We start from the raw sequence: 13922 nt of genomic DNA on the forward strand, positions 1-13922 counted from the left end.
ACTTCTACTGGCCAGGTATGTCCCAAAGGGTGAAGGAGTTTTGTAACTCCTGTGTCATTTGTCAAGCCAGTGGCAAGACAGGTGGCCACCCAAAGGCCCCCTAATCCTGCTTCCAGTGGCTGGGGGTCCTCTCGGCGCCAACCCTGCCAGCTTGCCTGCTAGTTTGACAATTGTGCCAAAGTCGCTTTATCCTCCAACTGCTGAAACTTCCAAAAGCTGGGGAAGACTGCTAGCCTTCACCCCAGCATCAGGGACCTTCATTCATAAGCCATCCATGAGTACAAGAGATGCTCTTGCAGCACAATTCACTATTCATGAATGCCTTTGTGACTTGCCCTTAAGATGTAAATCTATGGATCAATGAACCTCTTAAAAATGCATTCAAATACTGATGATGTATATTTCTGCAAAATAAAGGCTACAAATAGGCAAATTCTAGCTTGCTGTCTCAATAACTCTAGTATATTTTAAATTAAAACCAATTGAACCTGCTCTGGCAGCATCACGTAAAGCGACAGAATAGAAAACTTAACCAAAAAGAAGTATCTAAAGAAATACCAATCTTAGGTTTAAAAGCACTAGTAATCATATAACTCATTCATAGAAAACACAGATGAGCTAACATAACCTTACATAGGAAATATAAATATCAGTACGAGGGCCACGACTCCAGATAGTCTTCAGGGTTTAGTACATCCCAAGTGGAGGATAACACACCCAACTTTAAAGACAAGATCGAGTTTGCAGAAACAAAGGTCGAATTCTCCAATGTCACTCAAGAATTTCTGCATCAGGGTTTGAGAGAAATCAAGGAGGAGGTAGGCATTATAAGGGGACACATACTAGAGTATCTCTGGGAAATGCAAAATGGCATAAACCAACTGGGACTCTAGGTTAACAATCTAGAACAGCAGCGGATTAGAGATTAGAAAAGATAGACCACATAGAAAATAGGATCCTAACCCTGGCAGACTAGTACAGCCAACCCAACTGCTGCTCAAAAAGGAGGATCTTGGAAACTGATTGAGATGTAACATTAGAATCAGAGGTCCTCTAAGAGGTGTGTAGGAAATCGGATCGAGGGAAGATCCTACACAACATACTACTTACTAAGTATGCATGACCTGATTCCTACAACTTGTAATACTCGCTGTCTTATGTAACATTTCCTGTCGATGATTTACACTTGTATGAGCCGTTGCCTCTGTATCATGTGTGTATGATGTAAAGTGTTTGGCACCCTACACTGGTGTAGTGTTCTCGGCCCTACGTAAATAAAGGACACAGACATCACAGTGCTGTTTACTGGAACTGGCCTCGAGCACCTGCACTCAGGCTCCTTTATTAGCAGGGTCATCTGACCGGTGATGCCTGTGTTGGATGGGTGTGGGGTGGGTGTCAAGTCCAGCCCTCAGGGAGTGACTTGTAAAAATACTATGTGCAGAGATGAACGTGTGTCCGGAAGGACACTACATTACTCCTGTATTGATAAACAAAAACAAAGTCCAACCTGTAACAAAAAAACAAAAATAACAAAACATCAGTCTCGAAAGGCAGGCCGCAAGATTTGCAGTGGTGTGGCATCCGGCCATATGTCTACTTTTGCGTGGACCTCTTGCTGGTCCAGTCCAGTCGGAGAACTAAGTGTCAGCTCCATGTAGCAATGGGAGCTTGCCATGCAGGGTTGTGCAACTCCTCTTGTCTGTTGTGAGTAACTGCCGACTCAGTTTTGAGGCAGTGTCAGGGAGGACAGGACACTCCCTGAACAGTCTCTGGCCCACTGTGGGGCAGTGGTGGCAGGTCATTTCCACTCCGCCTTCTCTTCACTTGAGGGTGCAGTGCTTGTGCCTTAAGTCTGCATTGTCACGATGCCAGGTACTGCCTAGGTTCTTGCGGGCTTGGCAGGGTTGGTCATTGGCAAGGGTGGTCACTTTTTGTGACATTCTCTTTGATGGGCCAATCGGTGGCCATTCGGATGCAGCCTTCTTGGCATTGCCTCTGCTCTGGCAATGGTGTACTGCAGTGTACTTGGATCAGCTGGTTTTCTTCCTTCATCCCCTGACAGGTTATGTCTTGGGGAGCTGGTGCCCCTCAGTGTTGTCCTAGGCAGGTCACTTCCCGCTGCCTGCTTGTGGCTTTGGATTAAGCTGGACTCTTGGTAGCCTTCTTGCCTGGGGCAGCTTTGGGCTCCTTGGGGTCACTCTGGACGACGCTACCTTTACTCGGTTCTTAACAAGATCGGACGCTCTACAGACTTATCATGGTCTATTTCATTTGAATGCTATTGTTTGCACACCTTGCTGTACAATTCTTGAAATTTTGGAGTTCTATCAAATTCAACTTCATAGTTCATATATAGTAAGCCTTGAAAAAGTCAAGGATAACGAAACACGTGTCGGCTGTTGATATACAAACCTGAAGAAAGCACTGTGGTACCATACCACGTATCTAGTGTTTTTCATGACACCAGAGGATTTCAGCCCTGATTTTGTCACCAAGGAATAAAGCATTCACATCTTGACCCTCTGATGTGCCATGGTTTTCTTCTTTTCTACATGTTTCACAATATGTGATCCTCTGCCGGGGCTGCCTCACGCAAACCCCTCTCTGATGTGATACCCATGGGCGACCTCCAGGCAGTGCAGCTGCTGCTCTCCCCATGCCACAGAAGCTTTATTTCAAATGCTGGCCATGCAGCTCCCATGTGAGCGCTGTGCACCTAGGTGCTGGGGGCTCTGGGCTGCTGTGCGGCATTGGGACGATCCGAGCAGATGAGACTACTTTGGGCTACAATACAGTTCTCTGTTTTGTTGGTGGCGGGTGCTGTAGACGTTTGCTGGCAGCCAGTCGCACAGCAGACTACTTATCACCAGGCTGCCTGGAGTGCGGTCGTGCAGCACTGCTGGTGCTGTGGCATGCTTGGCAGCAAGGCAGTTAGTGTTGGGCAGTAGGTCTGCTTCCTTACAAATCTCTGTCACTGGAGCTGGGTGTGGTGCAGCAAACAGCCACTGCTGTGGCACTGCTGATGTCTCCCCTTCCAGGCTGGCAGACTTTCCTCAGACTATGGCCTTGGTGGTTGCTGGTGGGTGCAGTTGGCTGAGAGCGGGTAAGAGATTTGTATTGGCTGGGCTTGTCTGCCCGCTCTTTACTTTCATTTACTGCTGGGAGGGAGCCACCATCAACTTTCTGCAGGTATATGAGCACTGCAGGCTATTTGATAATGTTTTCCAGCTTGGCTCGTTTTGGCCACATCGATCACTCAGGTGCTTCAGCGATCGGCGTGGGACAGTCACTGCCGGGACAGCCTCGGACCAAACACCACTCTCTCCTCTTTCCCTCATGCAGCGGGAGACACTGCTGGCATTTACTGCGGGCCTTTTTTTTTGCGGGAGAGGCTTCAATCTATACTTGCCAGCTGCTTGCCAGTTCGTTCTGGGTGCTCTGTTCACGCGTGTGGTTCATCTTTTCTGGAAAGGTGCTCTCCCGTTCTTTTCTCGTCATGACTGTTGGAACCAGGCAGGGCGGCTTGTTGGGAGTCTTGAGGACGGAAAAGAAGCCCAGAGTCACTCGCTGCTTTCCCCCTGGTGACAATCAGCTGCTGACCCTTTTCCTACCTAATGTGATAGGTGAGGGCACTCCTTTGTCGCAGCAGTGACTGCCTCAAGGCTCATGCAAGCGACTACATCGTCACCTATAGCAGTCGTGTGGCTGGAGGGTGCTTACAGAGAGCTCTGGGGCATACATGTGCTGATGCTGCGCTATGGCTCGGGTACGTGTCTTGCTGACGGTTATGTGCATGCACTCACTTTGTTGCGAGTACGCTGCTCCTCCCACCTCTTGCCGTCTCAGGCAGGTTACAGCCACCGCTCCTGCTTGGGGCGTTGCTTGCCGTGGGCTCCGTCAGACCTGGAGGGGTCACAGTGCTTTCTCCATCCGCGTCCTGCCAACAGCGTTGCCTGCCTCACATCGTCTCTCTGCCAACTGACGGTAAGATGCTGGAGACGGACAGTCCTCTCCACCTTCTGGGCAAAGCCAAACTTCACCTTCATCTCGGGGCACCGTCCCACATCACTCGGGCAGGCTGCAGCGGCAGTACAGACCCTGATCTCCGCCTCAATCAATGGGGGGGGTTGTAATGTAATACACAGTCAGGGTTCGTATGAGGTCATGTATACATGCATGTGCATGTTAAGAATTTCATGGTGTTATCCTTCATGTTTGTAATTGTTTGAATATGTGTTCTGGCTCGCGTTGTTTAACTCCCTGTGTGTTCCGAACGTGAAATGACAGTTTTCACTCGGAAGGCACAGGAAGAGGTCGTTACGCTGTGGGCTCCTATTTTTAAGTAAGAACTTTAATTCAAAGTTTAACCTCACTCTGCTTCCGAACAATTTGTTAATTACCTTGTACTTTTCATCTGTCGACGAGCGAGGTACTTGGTATTGTTCAGGAGCCCACCAGCCCTTCTTTCCTCAACGGTGTTGATTCACTTCATTTGCTTCAAGGACTTTGTCCACCATTGTTGGAGCCGGTGATTCGGTTGATCTATTGCGGACTCGAGTGAGGTGATCTTCAATATATTTGTCTGCATTAGGAGGATTTACTCCTCTCTACGTCGTGAGGCAACTTTAGCGGCCATATTGGATGAGGGAGTGTTCATTTGGTGAAGTGGGTTAGACTGATTCTAAATGTCAAATCGGCAAATTTTAATCTGTTCCATTTTTAAGCGGTTTTTTTTGTGACGCTTATGTTTATTGCCATTTTGCGTTGGATCCAGTATTAAGAAGAAGTCTTAATTTTCATTTATTTGAAAGAAGTCATTACATTTTTGGAAAACAGATGTTATAAATATTTATATATTTGTATTTATGGCTTCTCCTGAACAAGTTGTTCAACTTCCTTCATTTTTACCTCTACCTGGGAAACCTAAAATACCATGGAGAATTTGGTATTGCTCATTTGAAAATTATTTAATTGCTATTGATGCTGAAAATTATACTCCTAAAAGAAAACTTGCAGTATTGTTTGGTTATCTTGGCACTGAAGGTCAACAAATTTTTGATAACTTACCTGTTGTGACACCTACATCTGGTGATGGAGGTAATTGGTCTGTGTATACAGAAGCAGTAAAAAGGTTAAATAAAAAATTTCTGGAAGAGCCAAACGTGATGCTGGAGCGTTTCAATTTCATGAAAAGGAAACAAGAAGTGGACAAGACTGTGGAGGAGTACATTTCAGCTCTGAAAAATTTGGCTGCGAATTGTAATTTTGGTTCAGCGCTAGATACCTACATCAGAGATCAATTTGTGTACAGTTGTTTCTCTAAGAAAATACAAGAGAGGATTTTAAGTTGCAGGGATCCTCTTCTTTCTGAAGTAATTGATATGGCGAAAAGCATTGAAAGAGCAATGGTGTCATCCAAATGTATTTCTTCTGTGTCTTCTAGTAACTGTGTGATTAATTCCATCCAAGGTTCTGATTCAATTAATGCGCTTCCGCTCAAAAATAACTTTGTCAAACCGGTACATAAAAAAACAAATTTAATATCTTTCAGGTGTGGTTCTACTTCGCATGTAGGCAACAGTCCTAAATGTCCGTCTTTAGGAAAAAATGTCTTAAGTGTCACAAAATAGGTCATTTTCAATCTGTGTGTAGAGCTATGAGTGTACTTCAAGTTAGTAGTGTTCAAATGCATGATGACATCGTCACTCTGTAAAATGATTTTGATAAGATGGTTTTAACCGTTGAGTCTGCTGTTTCTATTCAACCAGGTTTCCAGTATAAAGGTCCTTTTTGTGAAGTTATCATTGCTAATTGCTACACATTGAGTATGACTGCTGATTCTGGTGCACCATCTCTCTATTATCTCGGATCAGCTTTATTACGCTCAATGGTCTGATAAGTTTCACTTGCATAAAACTGATATTTCTCCAAAGGCATATGGGGACAATGATATCAATATGTTAGGATTTTTCATTGAAACCTTGTCATGTTTGGGTAGACAAATTACTTCTAAAAGTTATGTAGCTGTCAAAGGCAAAAATATTTTGGGCTGGCAAGACTTAGCTAAGATGGGTTTGAAACTTGTTCCCGGTTCTGAGAAACCTGTACAAGTCAATGACACTCAGATTTCTTACATTGGTGATACTATTGATGATTGTGCTCTAAAATCACTGCTAGATGATTTTCAAGATGTTTTTAACTCTAAAATTGGAAAAATAGACAAGTTTGAGCATGTGATAAGATTGAAGCAGAATGTTATTCCTGTAGCTCATAAGGTCAGAGCTGTTCCGTTAAGTGTGAGAGAGGATCTAAAAAAAATGTTGGGATGATTTGATCTGTGAAGGTGTAATTACTACCACTGATGCTTCTGAGTGGGTCAGTTCTATTGTTCTTGTGCTCAAAAAGGGTGGCAAGATTTGTTTGTGCGCTGATCGGAGATCTCTTAACAAGAATATCTTAGTTGATTGTCACCCTTTACCAAAGATTCAAGATCTTCTTACAAATATTGGTACTGCAAAATATTTTAGTTTATTGGATCTCAAATCTGCATATCACCAAACACCTTTAGCACCAGAGTCGACTGATCTCACTACGTTTGTGACTCCATTTGGAGCATATACGTTTTTGAGATTGCCTTTTGGGTTGGCTTCTGCTGCCAGTGTCTTTAAAAAATGTATGGATTACATATTGAAAGGAATTGAGGGAGTGCAGGCTTACCAAGATGATGTACTCATTTTTTCAAACTCTGTTGCTAAACATCTTGTCATTCTAAGAAAAGTTTTGAACTTGTTCAAAAAAATTGGTATCACTTTAGGACTTAAAAAGTGTAAATTTCTAACTAATGAGTTGGATTATCTAGGTCATTCCATTTCTTCAGAAGGCATTAAACCTAAGTTATCACTTACTCAAGCCATCGCTGATGTTGACCCTCCAAAAGTTAAAAATACACTTAGGTCGTTTCTGGGCATGACAGAATATTATTCACGATTTGTTCCAGGGTATGCTCAAGTAGTACAACCTCTACGGTCTTTGCTTAAAAAGGGCATATCTTTTGTTTGGGACAGTTCTTGCGATTAAGCTTTCAATGACATCAAACAATTGATTATAAAGGCACCAGTTTTATCATTATATATTTTGGGTCATAAATGTACCATCATGGTTGATGCTGGTCAAAAAGGGTTGGGTGCTGTCCTTTGTCAGTAGGTGTCAGGGCAGGAACGTACCATTGGATTTGCTTCCAGGAGTTTAAAGCTGGCAGAATCTCACTATAGTACAATTGAAAGAGAAGCTCTTTCGTGTTCTTGGGCTGTTGAAAAGTTCAAAACTTTTATATGGGGTACTCTATTTGAAAATTTTACAGACCATAAACCGTTATTACATTTGTTAAATGGAAATGGAACTGGAAAAGCGTCTTCCAGATTGGTTAGGTTACTTTCTCGGCTACAAGAGTTCAATTTTGAAATTAAGTATGTTTCTGGAGGTCGAAATGTCAGGGCGGACTGCCTGTCCCGAATGCCACTACAAAGTGTTGGTCTAGATGATGATAATGATGAAACAGAAGCAGTTGTGGCAATCATTGAGGATGTTTTGGACTCTGTGGGTAGTATTCAATATTAAGATTGGATGGATGCATCTCAAAAGGATGCAGTTTTGCAGAAAGCAATAAGTTATGTAAGAGAAGGGTGGCCAAAAGAACACTCTTTGCCTGACTCTTTAAAACCCTTTGCCCAAATTTCACCTGAACTTTGGTTAGTAGAAGGAGCTTTGATGCATGCAGATCTTTGTGTTCCACCAGCATCTTTACGCAGTAGTTTAATTGAGTCTGCACATCAAGGGCACCTAGGTATTAGAGGAACTTGTAGAATCTTAAAAGAATATATTTGGTGGCCTTCAATGGATAAGATGGTGTCTCAATGGATTGACAAATGTGAAACTTGCTTGTTATCTGATAAACACTGGAAAACTTCACAGACACCATTACATTGTGTTCCGGTCCCTGTTGAGTCTTGGAACAAAATTGCATTGGATATTGCAGGTCCTTTTGATTTGTTACCCCATGAACAAAGATTTCTTATGGTAATGGTTGACTACTATTCTAAATGGGTTTATTTTGAGTTCGCATATACGCCCAACACAGCCTCTGTGATAAAGTTTTTACACAGGATTTTTAATATTGAAGGGGCACCAAAAGAATTGGTTACTGATAATGATTCACATTTCACCTCAACTCAAATGAAAAACTTTTTAGATTCACATAACATTAAACATCTCAGAGTTGCATTGTATTCCCCTTCTTCAAATAGTCTGGTAGAAAGGATGAACAGATTTTTGAGGAGGGGATACAAACTGCGCTTGCTATTAATACTTCGGTGGAAAATTTTCTGAATAAAAAGGTTTGGTCTTATTTGATCACCCCGCATTCCACTACAGGGGTTTCTCCGTTTAGACTGTTACGGAAAAGGGATCCTAGGACTGTAGTCTGTCCTGATTTTCATTCATTAGAGCATGGTGAAGAAATTTTAGACTCAAGTTCTTGTGATTCAGAATTTAATCGGTCTGTTGCAGAGTCTTCACAGGTTGCCAAAGAAAGTATTCACTCTCATGATGAAGCTTGCAGGACATCACGTAATGTTTCTGTACCGTCAAGATACAAAGATTTGTTTCTGTACTAATGTGCTATCAAATAGAATGTTTTGTTTGCAAAAGGGAAAGAAGATGTAATGTAATACACAGTCAGGGTTCGTATGAGGTCATGTACACATGCACGTGCATGTTAAGAATTTCCTGGTGTTATCCTTCATGTTTGTAATTGTTTGAATATGTATTCTGACTCGCGGTGTTTAACTCCCTGTGCGTTCTGAACGTGAAATGACAGTTTTCACTCGGAGGGCACAGGAAGAGGTTGTTACGCTGTGGGATCCTATTTTAAGTAGGAATAAACTTTAATTCAAAGTTTAACCTCACTCTGCTTCCAAACAATTTGTTCATTACCTTGTACTTTTCAGGGGGTCACCTCCTAGGCAGCACTGCATGGGGTCAGACCCCATGTCGCCAATGTAGTGTACTGGGCCCCACATGCTACATAAATAAAGGACACGGACACCAGTGATGGCCTCGAGCATGTGCACTTAGGCTCCTTTATTAGCAGGGTCACCTGAACGGTGACCCCCGTGTTGGATGGGTGTCAAGTCCAGCCCTCAGGGAGTGACTGGTAAAATACTACTGCAGAGATGCAGGTGTGTCCAGCAGGACACTACAACTGGTACGAGTAGCACTATAAAATACACGAAACGCCTGTGAGAAAGGTGAGAGCCCTTCCAGTTCAATGAACTTCATCGTTTGATTTTCGCAAGAAAGTGTCACATTAAGTGTCACACATTTGGTGCTGAAAGTCAGTCATAAGTAGACTGAAACTATGAAAATGTCACACACAAGCAATCTGAAACCTTGGCCGCTATGTACATCGTACCGACATACTATTTTCTAAAATGTTCTCTCTATCTTCAAAGGCTTTCCCAGTCGGGTCTTCACCCTTCTCTATTTAATTTTAACTTTCCGTCTTTGGTCGAACCTAACGCTGCAAAGATCACCTGTTAAGGCCTCCAAGTAAAGCACATGGACTATGCGTATTTCCACTGGCTGCGCGGTGTCTTTACAATCTTTGCGCGTGCACTCTTCCTTGTACACGACTTAACTCTGCGCATGCTTAGTTGTTAATTGAACGTTGGCCCTCCGCCAACTAATGCAATAGTGTCTTTTTACTGCGGAATAAGAGTGTCTGTTAGGTGTCTCTTCTTTGCGCATGCGCAGTTGCTGCTGCGTCAGGGTGTCTCAGCTGGGCGTCACTGCTGGCATTAGATCTGTTACAGCGTGGGCCCTGCCCTCGGCGCAGTCACCCACGGAAAGGTAGGCAGGTATTTAGGTGGGTGTCTGTGGGTGACAGCCTAGGCCCTGCCTTGGTGCTGCAGGGTAGTCAGGGAGGGCGGTAGGTGGGTGAGTCGCAACCAGTATGGGCTGTGTCCTCTGTACTACAGTGACTCTGTGGCTTCCAGCTGCGCAGGAACCTGCGAAATAACAATGAAGAGAAGCGATGGCACGTAAAGAGAAAGTGGGTAATCCTGGTTAAAGTATTTGTGTAACCAAAGTCAATGTGCAGCGCTTGATTGTAAATAACGTTTCAATTGGTACCATGTGTGCAAGTATTTAAAAATATTCTATCATTTTTTTCCAAGTTAAATATAGCATCGCAGACTCCACACTCCTATGCGGATACAACAGGCCACGTGCGTTGACAGGGTTGTGGAACCATAACTGCCATCAACTGATTATGTAATTGATTGGGTGTATTTTATTTCTTGTAACACATGGTGTCCAGTCTCAACCTGACATGTAACTGGTGTATGTTCTTGTCCACCAGACCCCCACCACAGTTTAAAGTGTGTGTGTTTTGGATTCGGAAATTAATTTTAATAGTGTTTCTAAGGAGCGATATTCTTGTGTCGAAAGCTGTCATATCTCATCCATCTTGTAGTATACAGATTTAAAAGAAAAAAAGGTGAAAAAGAAATAAAACAAAACTGTAATCAACAGAAAAAATATGCATGTCTACTGTGGACAGATACCGACTGTTATACGATGGTTAGGGTTGTGGTGTGCATTTGACTATCTGATTGTAGATCTGAGCTTGTAGGGGATCTTGGTAAGCTGGAGGCCTCCAGTCTGGAACAGATGGGGTGCTCTCGTTCGTGTGGGGCAGGAGAACAGAGGAAGGCCCAGCGGGCCCCATATAAACTGAAAGTCTTTACGGATGTCCGTGAGTTTGTCAAGCGTTCCATGGTCATGAGGTGTGCATGCCATTGCGATAATGAGGGGGCTATTGTTTTTTTCCAGGCTGCAGCCTGAGCCATCTTCGCGGCCACAAGACAGAGCCAAATGAAAGATCTATCTCCAACTGTTTGGTGTGAAAGGGATGGATCACGCAGACCTAGTAGTGTAAACTCAGGCATTTGTGGTGGGAGTAACCCAAGATGTTTCTCATCTGGGCAAGGATTTCAGACCAATAAGGTCAGATTGTGGGCCAGTCCTACTATATTTGGTGAAAATTGCCTAATAACCCACAACCTCTCCAGCATCTGTCAGATGTGTCGGTATAAATCTTATGAAGCTTGGCAGGATGGAAATACCAGTCATAAAGTACTTTATAATGGGCTTTTCTTAGGCCTCGTGATCGGTTGAATTTTGGGATGCCCCTCCATAAATTCTGCCATTGCTCTGTGGTAATAGTTTTCCCAAGGATTTGGTTCCAGAGATTTCTGTGTCTGAGTGGGAACCTCGTTCAAGGAAACCAGGAGAGAGTATAAAAAAAAGAGCTAGCCTCCCTAGTTCCTTCCTGTGTATGTGTAGACTTCTCTAGTTGAAGTAATTCCCTTGTGACTGCTTGCCGAATCTCGGGAAGTGTTACTCAGTGTTTGAGTTTATTGTAGTGGTATATCTCAGTGGCTTGTAAATTGAAGTTCCGGCATCAGTTATCGAACGCAAGGATGGCCCAACCCTGGAAAAAGTCACAGATGGTAGACACCCCCTTCCCGCCATGCTCCAAAGGCGCCTGGGGTTAGAGCAGGCAGAAAGTCTTTGTTAAAGTGAATAGGTGTATGTGGGGAATGAAAAGTTGTCAATTTATGTCTGCTAGTAACCTCGTCTCGTTCTTTCAGTGTGGTTTCAGTTGGAGTGCTCAGGTAGATGTTAAGGGGGCGATTGGGTTTAGACTTCCAAAGGAGGTCCCATATCAATCTCGCTGCAATCGCCCTGTCCATATGGAGCCAGTATTTGTCTGACTCTTTTATAGACCACTCTGTAATCACTCAAATTTGTGCTGCTTAGTAATAAAAGGGGAAATTCAGTAGTGTTAATTCGGCTGCCATTTTGGGTAGGGACAGAAGTTCATTTGGTAGAGGGGCTCTGTGCTTCTACCAAATGAAGGCCGTGAGCATTGATTGCAGTGATATAAATAACTTCCTGTCAACTTCCACAGGAAGTCCTTGAAAGAGATATAAAAGGCGCAGAAAGACTGTCATTTTGATAACATTTATTCAACCTAACCAGGTTAAGTATAGGGGGCCCATTTCTTCAGATCTTGTTGTAGCTGGCGTAAGAGTGGGGGCTGATTAGCTTTATATAGGTCTTCCACCTGTGGTATGAGCCTAACCCAGAAACACGTAATCTCTCTTTTTGCCGTGCAGAAAGGCGTATTGAGAGTTAGTCTCTCTATATCCACCAATAGGGACTGCCAGGTTGAGGAAGAAGGATTTGGTGAGGTTAACCTTGAATCATGCCACTGGTTCAAACTCATTCAATTCTACTTGTAGGGTTATCAGGGATGTGTGGGGGGAAGGTAATGTAAGAAGGACATTGTCTGCAGTGAAATGTTATGATTGGTTGACCCGAAAGGGATGCCTTGGATGAGTGGGGACTCCTGAATTGTAGCAGCATAAGATTAATTACTGAGGGAAAATATTAGTGGGGGGAGAGAACAGCCCTGTTGTGTACATCACTCCAGTGAGAAGTAGTAAGAGGCTAGTCCATTAACAAGGACTCTCGTGTAAGGTTGAGCATAAATGGCCTGTATCTGTGTCATAAATCTATCCCCAAACTTAAAATGCCTTAATGTGTGCAAGAGAAATGACCAGTCAACTCGGTTGAATGCCTTTTTGGTGTCTAAAGCCAGAAGTATTGCAGGAATCGTTTTCTTAGAGACTTTTTTTTATAAGGTGGGTCACTCACCGGAGATTGTTGTGAGTCTGCCGCCCCTCCATAAGGCCCGATTGGTCTGGATGGATCAAGTCTGGTATGATGTTCTCAAGCCTCTTAGCTAGTATTTTGGTATACAGTTTTGCATCTAAGTTTAACGAAGCCATCGGCCTGTATGGGGAACAAGTGCTCAGATCTTTTCCGGGTTTTGGAATCACTCGTATGAAGGCTTCTCCCATGAATGGGGTGACAGCTCACAATTCTGCAACATAGTTAAACAGATTGGTCAAATGAGGAACCAGGTCAGTTCCGAACTGAGCCGTAAGCCCATCTGGACCTGGGGATTTATGTTGTTTGAGAGAGTCAATTGCATCTTGGACTTTGTCTCATCGAGCTGTTCTTGTTGGGCTGTTGAGAGTTTAGGAAGCGTGGTGTTGGCCAAATACTTGAGTTTTGTGTGTGTGTGTGTGTGTGTGGACCCTGGCTGTCTGGAGTATAACCTCTTATAAAAATCTCGAAAGGACTATGCTTTCCCTTCTTCTGTGTAAGTCAATTCCCTGGACAGAGTTTGAATTGGACCTATATAGTCTGTTTTCTGCTTCTTTCTTAACTGTCAGGCTAAATGGGTGCCTTCTTTGTACCCCTTCTCGTATGTGGTCTGTCTAAGGCGCAGAAGAGTAAGTTCTGCTCTACTGGCATATATAGCTGTAACTTTACCCCTGAGTGCAGTCATTTTCCACTGTAAGGCGCGAGTAGAGGAGTCTTTATGGGCCTTTGCTACTTGAAGGTGCTAACCACTCCGTGGTCTTTTGCCGCATAAGAGTAGTCATGAGTGATATGCATTTTCTACGTATCACTGCTTTAAAGCGTCCCAACTTGTAGCCAAATTAGTGTCCTGAGGATCGTTCATTTGAAAGTATTCTCTAATAGTCATTCTAAGTTCATCAAGAAGGAGGTGGTCTTGGGTCAGGGGCCGGAAAAAAACACCTGCGAAAGGAAGGTCCTGGAAATGACCAGTCCAAGGTGACTTTCACCATTGCATGATCGGAGACCGTTATAGAATGAATAGTAGCAGATCAAATATCCAGCTGTAATGTTTGGCTTACAAAGATTTGATCAAGCTGGGAGAAGGTCCTATGTGAGAAGAAAGTGTTGTCTTTAGTAGTGGGGGG

The 13922-nt window shown here is 43.6% G+C and overlaps 1 protein-coding gene across 1 annotated transcript in view; it reads left to right on the plus strand.

Annotated features, from left to right (window-relative positions):
* The window catches only part of LOC138286972 (uncharacterized), a 248419-nt gene that overhangs the window by 63062 nt on the left and 171435 nt on the right, over window positions 1-13922 (plus strand). The window lies entirely within an intron of this gene.

This window comes from Pleurodeles waltl, chromosome 4_1, assembly GCF_031143425.1.
Source record: "Pleurodeles waltl isolate 20211129_DDA chromosome 4_1, aPleWal1.hap1.20221129, whole genome shotgun sequence".
Classification (NCBI taxonomy): domain Eukaryota; kingdom Metazoa; phylum Chordata; class Amphibia; order Caudata; family Salamandridae; genus Pleurodeles; species Pleurodeles waltl.